Source organism: Sorghum bicolor, chromosome 8 (genome assembly GCF_000003195.3).
Source record: "Sorghum bicolor cultivar BTx623 chromosome 8, Sorghum_bicolor_NCBIv3, whole genome shotgun sequence".
NCBI classification, from domain to species: Eukaryota; Viridiplantae; Streptophyta; class Magnoliopsida; order Poales; family Poaceae; genus Sorghum; species Sorghum bicolor.
The window spans coordinates 13,984,355-13,992,800 of NC_012877.2; the positions used below are offsets into that span (position 1 = coordinate 13,984,355).

The following is an 8,446-nucleotide window of genomic DNA, read 5'->3' on the forward strand; positions in this document are numbered from 1 at the left end:
GCGTGTGGTGTCGTGCGAGGGCCAGCGACTTGTAGGTGAGGGCATGGTCGCGTCACATGAGGATGTGGTCGTGTGACTGGCGACGTGGGGTGATCACGGTTATTAGAGGATTGATTTTGCATTCCGCGGCGTTATGAGATTGATTTTTGCCTTCGTGTTTCTAATCACATGACTTGTCTAGATTGCGTCGGATGGGCCATTACAGGGGTGAATGCAAGGGTGGGTGGTGGCATTTGATAAAGTCTCATCGTGAGGGGCTCAGCCGGGGTGGCATTTGGAGGAAAGCCAGTGGGATCGCACCCGCAGGCAAACGGACAACGTTCAATTGTCGCATGAAAAAGGTGTCTATTCTTTAGTCTTTTTAGTTGTGAGAGATACTAGTAAACATGTTCGTTCATTGCAATGGGAGTGGTATATATACCTTTGGTTTACCTATTGTATATAATTTCAAAGCTTTGGTTTATTATATGATGACCATGGCATCCATAAGGATAGATTTTGTTTTGGAATCGAAACTACATCTATAATTTAGTTGTAGAAATCTTTGTAGTCAGTGGTTTAAATGACTCATGATATTATATTTATTATTTGTTTATTAAAAAAACACACACATGCTACGACTGGGGTAACCAAACAAATCGGAAGCTGACATAAAAAAACAGGAAACAGAGGAACGGGGAAAAAAGGAAACAAAGATGTGATGTCGTGCTCATAGCCTCGTACGTGCATGTGGTTCGAATTGGCCTGTCTAATAACGGATATGGTACCGCGTGTGGTTATCGGTCAACTTCGATCGTCTATACTCTGTAACGTACGTAATAATTATGTTGACACGGAAGGACAAAAATGATTCTAAACTGTACAACGTTGGCAAGGCCAGTTCACACTACAGCTAGCTCACAGTACTGTCGGCGTCGTCGACTATAAATAGACACTTGCATCAGCCTATCCTACTACACAAGCAACTCAAACCATTAGCCACAGCTAGCTAGCAAGAAATGGCTCTACTTCTTGCTTCTGCCATGAATCACAGTGCCCATCCAGCAGGCCTTAGAAGCCAATCCAATAATCAGAGTTTCTCACGGCACCACCTTTGTTCTTCACCAAAAAACATCAGTAAGCGAAGGTGTAAACTTAGCTTTAGGCCACGAGCTGAAAGAGTAGGCAGTGAGAATGGAAACCATAGGCTGAGCCCCCGGGAAATCCCTAGAAAGGACTGGTTCCCCCCTAGCTTTCTCGTCAGTGCCGCCACTTCAGCATACCATGTACTAATTTCTAGCATGAATATAATGTTCACATGCATCTTTAATTTGTTTGTTGAAAGGAAAGTAGTGTTAACTGTTCCAAATGATCTAACGAATACCTAAAAGAGAAAATATTATTTGTGAATGCATTTTAACTATATATTTGTTTGATATAAGCACAAAATAATATACATGTCATGTTTGTGTAGATTGAAGGTGCCTGGAATGAAGATGGAAAGGGGCCAAGCACTTGGGATCACTTCTGCCACGAGTATCCAGGTAAAATATATATACCAATTAATATTTTTTGTTTATAATAAGCAGTTTTTTAAGTAGTAACAATAAGATCGATGATGTAGTTTTTCAGTGTAACTATCATCATATATATGATGCCCTTCCTTCCTTAATTCTTTCTTTCCTTTCATGTATATATGAATAGAACGGATAGCGGACAGGAGCAATGGGGATGTTGCAGCCGATTCCTACCATATGTACGCTGTAAGTAATGAGATGCCATTTGCTAACTATGTTCGTAAAGTGAATGATGTGGAGTTAAAATGCAGTATATGGTTTCGATGAGACTATGATTCAATGCAAATATGACTTTGAAAGGATAAATACTTTGTATTGTGCAGATTTTTTTTTGGGCAAAAAATGGTAATGTATATGCACTTCTAACTAAATATCTCTATTGATATAATATATATTTTTATCATTATTTATATCAGTGTATATTTGGCTGGCAGGACGATGTCAAGTTGCTGAAGGAAATGGGCATGGACGCCTATAGGTTCTCCATCTCTTGGTCCAGAATACTGCCGAGTAAGTATAAACAAAAATATTCCAGTATGTTTTTTTTTTCGGTGAATAAGTTACAAACGAAGAGTAAAGATGATGACTACAACGAAGACGTTGCATCCGATTATCAGAGTTGTTGGATTGTTAGGGTGCTAATATCCAAATATGTTACGGCTTTCAGAGGGGACAATCGCTGGAGGTATTAACGAGAAAGGCGTCGAGTACTACAACAAGTTGATCGACTTGTTGCTAGAGAACGGTAAAAAAAACACCATTTTCCGATTGGCAGCTTAATTAATTAAGGAAGAACATAATCAAAGGTAAAAAATTTTCACAAACCATTCTGTATTCTTTGCCAATCGATCAGGCATAGAACCATATATAACAATTTTCCACTGGGACACGCCTCAAGCGCTGGTAGACGCGTACGGCGGCTTCTTAGATGACAGGATTATGTAAGTATATATGCAGTTCAAATGAATTTTTCAATCTTTCCTTATTTAGTGTACTAGTTTCTCTCAGTCCTTCCACAAACAAAACCGATCAGAAGAGAGGGATTATTCTGAAGTTCAATTTGATCAATATTTGCAGTTACTAATAATATGTTTAAAACCTATATATGAACTTTATATGATTTAACTTCATGATTCATATCTAGTATTAGAGAAACATCAATGACCAATACTAAAAAAATTGCCTGCAGATCACAAACAATGCTCTATTGTTATTTCAACAAAGTGTGTCAGTCAACTAGCGTAATGACTATATTTATTGATGAACATCATTCCGGATTGCAATTTTTCAGAACAGATTACACAGACTTCGCTAAAGTGTGCTTCCAAAAGTTCGGTACGAAGGTGAAAAACTGGTTCACCTTTAATGAGCCGGAGACATTTTGTTCTGTTTCCTATGGAACTGGAGTCCTTGCCCCCGGGCGGTGCTCACCTGGAGTAAATTGTGCCGTCCCAACTGGAAACTCACTCACCGAGCCATACACCGTTGCCCACCACCTTCTCCTAGCTCATGCTGAGACTGTTGATCTTTACAACAAGCATCACAAGGTACATATGTACAAGCAAATTAAAGACTCTCTCACACACACTCTCTCTCTTCAAAATTAATACTCCTAGGTAGGTAGGGATACAAATATCAATATACATACTCCAGTATTGAGTATTTTTGACAAATCAATTGCAGGGTGCGGACGGCCGTATAGGTCTTGCGTTAAATGTATTAAGGTCGTGTGCCATACACAAATACGTTTCTCGATCAACAGGCCCAAGAAAGGTCCATGGACAACTGCCTAGGATGGTTCTTGGAGCCAGTGGTTCGTGGTGACTACCCCTTCTCCATGAGAGCGTCGGCGAAGGATCGCGTGCCCTACTTCAAAGAAATAGAGCAAGAGAAGCTAGTTGGTTCTTACGACATGATCGGGATAAAACTACTACACCTCAACGTTCTCCAAGCACATCGACATCTCAGCAAACTACTCGCCAGTGCTCAACACTGACGACGCCTATGCCAGTCAAGAAAGTAAGAAATTATAGTTAAGACCAATATCTACTGCTTCACAGTTCCAGTAATTAAAGAAATTTGTCGTCCTCATACTAATCCTGCACTTCTATTGTTCTGTTCAACCAGCCAAAGGGCCAGACGGCAATGCTATTGGTCCTCCTGTACGTATATATCTTCCTAACATTTACATTGTTTTTCTTACAATATTTATACTGAAGGTGATAATGTCAAAAATTCGTCCAAAAAATCTGTAGGGTTTTTTCCCTGTAATATGCATATTGGTAATAATTTGTCACAAACTTAATTACTTCAATTTGCAGACTGGAAATGCGTGGATCAATATGTACCCTAAAGGCCTACACGATATCCTCATGACCATGAAGAACAAGTATGGAAACCCACCCATGTACATCACTGAGAACGGTAAAAGCATCTCCAAGGGTTTTGCATTTGAGGTTTGCATTTGATTAATTTACCAAAAAGCTCCAAAAGAGGTATTCAACAGTTTTGCATTTGGAGTTTGCAATTTGGGTAACTTGGCAAATGAAGGAGCAAACTTGGCAAAAATGCCAAGCTGTGGACGACTTTGCAAACCCGATCGCGCGAGCAAAGTCACGCGCGAGGAAAGCGCGTGCGTCTGGAGACCTTCTATTTTTATCCTTTGTCATGTGCAAATGTCAATTCCCTTGGAGATGACCTATTTTTATCCTTTGCATTTTGTTATGGGAGTTTGCGAATAACAACAAATGCCAAGTCAATTTGCCAGAGCCTTTGGAGATGCTCTAAGTAGTAAGGTGCTATATATATTTTTGTATTTTGTTATAATTTCAATCATAGGTAGTACTAAACTTTAGCTAACTCCAACAGTTTTGCAAATAGGTTTGGCATTCTTATTTTTTTGCCAAAACTCTCAAAATCTCATATCCAACTGTTTGGCAATTGGGTTTGACAAAGTTGGCAAATTCTCCTCATTTCTTGGCATATTTATGCACACCTAGAATAGGCTTGACATTCTACATGCGCGTGCTTTTATAGCAAGCTGACAACGTGATGTTTCTTCGTTGATCTTCATGACCAGTAGAATTTTGTTTTTGCCAAGTCAAAATTGCCAAACATTTTGAGATGCCTTTTTTGTCCCCTCCCCTTATCGTTTTGAGAGTTGCCAAATAATAACATTTGCCAAACAAATTTTGCAAAACTGTTGGAGTAACAAGTACATATTTTTCATTCATCTCATGGGTCTTTTGTAAATAAAGGGTTTTAACACTTTTTAATGAAGCAAAACATGGAAATGATCCCAAAGGGTTTTTGCAAGAATGACTCTGTTTTGTTTTTGAAAGATGACCATAGCTCCTATTTATACACCTCAGGCAAACTTAAACATTGATAGATGAGGGTTTTAATACAGACGCACAGATACCTGAGGATAGCTGCATCACTAACACAAAGGCTGGGCCCAGTGGTGCATCTGGCTTAACCGCGAAGATCCGGTAACCAAAAAAAAAACAGAGACAGAAAGAGAAATCAGTTGCATTAATTTACATTAATATATATCTGCTTAAAGTCATTAAGCTGCATAAGCTCTTGCAAAATGTAAAAAAATGGATTAAACTACATCAACTCCTGTGGAAGGTCACAAAAAGAGTGAGGTAATCACCATAGAAGCTCATAATAATCACATGGTATAGGCTTCTTGTGAACTAGTCTGAGCATGCTTGCCTTAAACTCGCATGGTATAGGGCTTCTAATCAAGACGCTGTTCTGCCGAAATGCAACCTCGTGGACCTGGCCATGTTAGGCTGGCTGGCTATATATAGATAATTAAAACATTTTGCTGACTGAAGTGACTTGAGAAGATAATTAACCCATAGAATAATGAGGGATAGTGGTGATAAATCAATCGTTTGTGAGAGATCATACCGTCCCACGCACTTGTCTTCTCATGGAGTTTTGATGATTTTGCAGGGATAGGGGACATTGACAAGGGCGATCTACCCAAAGCACTTGCGTTGGAAGACCACACAAGGCTAGATTACATCCAGCGCCACCTCTCAGTTCTTAAACAATCAATAGAGTATGTATCACCTTAGACGGTTTAGTATAATCATATACTTTGTCTATGTATATTTTGTTTGGTCATATCACTCTAAATTAATCTAGAGATATAGACAAGAGAGTAACTACTCGTGAAAGTACAAAGTAATTTCCCTATATAAAAAAGAATTCTATATATATATATATATAACGTCGTTTGACAAATGCATGCTTGCATTGCATCCGTTTTCCTACGTACGTGCAGCTTGGGAGCAAACGTGCGCGGCTACTTCGCGTGGTCTCTGCTGGACAACTTCGAATGGTCCAGCGGTTACACCGAGCGTTTCGGCATCGTCTACGTCGATCGCGACAATGGCTGTGAGCGCACCATGAAGCGATCAGCCTGGTGGTTGCAGGAGTTCAATGGAGCTGCCATGAAGGTTCAAAACAACAAGATTCTTACGCCAGCCAGCTTAACTAATTAAGTAGAACACGTACTGCTGGCTGGCTGATGTATGGTATGGTGGCACGCACGCACGCAGCATGGAAAACTTGCTGTGTGTACATGCCTGTGTGGTGTGAAAGTACATTATTTTTCATTGCACGGCTCGAGGTAGTGGAGGCATATTCTCCAGCGCCGCAGCTAATAATGTAATGCTCTGTTCCAGTTCAGTGTTATCTTGTTATTATGCAATAAAACGAAGAGATCGATTTGTCCGTTTCAATATCTGTAATGTTGAATTTATTATTATGGGCCTTGTCGACATTATCTGTGGTGTGGAATTGTTATTATGCGCGATGTCCTATTTTTGTCAAGTCCGGGCACTACGCGTGAACCACTGCCACGTCGTGACCATGTCAGCAGACGTTAATCGGCAAGGAAGCTGAGTTGCGCGTTTATTTGAGACGAAGGGAGTATGCTCTAAATTTTTTTATAAACAAATGATTTTATTAATTCACAGTCATTACATCGAGTTGATATAATAAAAGTGAATTCACTTCCGGCTTCTGCCTAAACACGAAGCCTAATAGAAAGAATTTAGACACTACAGTGACAATGAGTTCTAAGACTAGATCGTCACCCATGTGCCTCGGAGAAAAACACCATAACCGCTTGCATCAATTGTTGCAATGCCTTCTGCACCAAATCCTGTGCGTAAGGCTTTTGGAGGATAACTCATATACGCAGCTAATGGATTACCAAATAAACCACCTGCAAGGAGAGTGAACATGTTTCTTTTTAAATACCAAATCATTTCTACATAACCAAAGTGACCAACAAGTAGCAGCCGCTCCCAACAAAATTAAAGGTTTGAGATCCTTCTGAACCCTCGGAGCCAACTCCCAAAGAGGTGAGAAATGCTGTAGGGCCGAGAGAGATTTAACGCAACTTGTATGCAACCCCAAACTACCCGTGCAAAGCAACATTCTTAGAAAGAGATGCTTAATTGTCTCCTTCTGATGACAAAAGCAACACTTCTCATTGTCTTGCCAGTTGTGTTTTACTAAATTGTCTTTTGCTAAAATAACTCCCCTTCGAAAGTACCACATAAAAATCTTCATCTTCAGTGGGGCTTTTGTTTTACAGATGATTTTATTTAGATTTGGGACATCTTGGTGGATCAAGGCCAAATAATGCGACTTCACCGAGAATTGGCCCTTTGGGTCCAAATTCCAACAAACATCTTGTTCTTGAGTGAGACTGATATTAGCAATGCGAGGAAGAAGTTCATTCCAAGCTGCTAATTTAGGTCCAATTAAATCACGTCTCCATGATAAAAGCAATGGTGATGAGCTAAAAACCTCTGCTACAGTTTGTTGCTTATGCTTGGCGATGTTATATAAGGATATTGTCACTTACAGGTGAGTTTCCAAGCCATTGTCCACCCGAAATCGCCCTTGCGAACCGTCTTTGATTACAAATGAGCCAAAACGAAGGAAATCCTGTTTCACCTTCATGAAGCTTCCCCATAAATGAGAGTCCCCACTTTTCCAACAAACTCTAACTTAACCTTTGATTGACAAAGCGTTAGCAACGTAGGCCCAAATTCTATCAACTAGCTTAAGGTAATATCAAGGTAAGGTCACACAAACATGCACAAGCGAAATCAATAGATGCAATGAGTAACAAACAAGAATTAGAGAGGGCAAACTCCTAGATACAAGGTGATTTATCCCACAATATCAATTTCAAAATGCACCCCCTAATTCGTGTTGAGGTTCCACCATGGTAATTTCCTGGTCAACAAGCTTTCCCTAGTCGGCCACCAATCAAGGCAAGTGTCATAAGCCACCTAAGCTAGCCCCTGCTGCTCAACTTTTGCCACCACCTTGGTGCCATTTACTAAGTTACTCTACCATGGAAGGTCCAAGGTCTACACATCTCCTGCACACGTTAAGTCATTACTGCTCCACACCAACTTCTGATGGTCATTAACACAGTTACCAGCCAGTCAGTCACAACAGCCCCATGCATGACCATTAACACCTTTACCATATCATCTGGTGGACTATGTCTTCTCTAGCCAATCTTACTGATGGTCATCAGCACCTTTTGATCAACTGATTTGGTGTTTGATCTGGCATGTGTTTTGACTCCATTTGTGCTTGGGTCTTGACTAAATATGGCCCTTGCATCCTTAGGACCTATATCAACATGTCTAACATCTCTACACACATGTTTGCCCTAGTGATTTGGCTGTCATCAATATCACCAAAATTGCATCAAATTTGCATCAAATTGCATCAAATTGATTAAATTGATCAAATTGCTCCCTATTTTGAGTGGTTGTAGAAAACTCAATCAAAGAAAGCATAAAATTGCATCAAATTGATTAAATTGAAGAACATATGCA

The 8,446-nt window shown here is 40.0% G+C and overlaps 1 pseudogene; it reads left to right on the plus strand.

The window, feature by feature from the left end:
- Positions 956-6,306, plus strand: LOC8084230 (annotated as a pseudogene).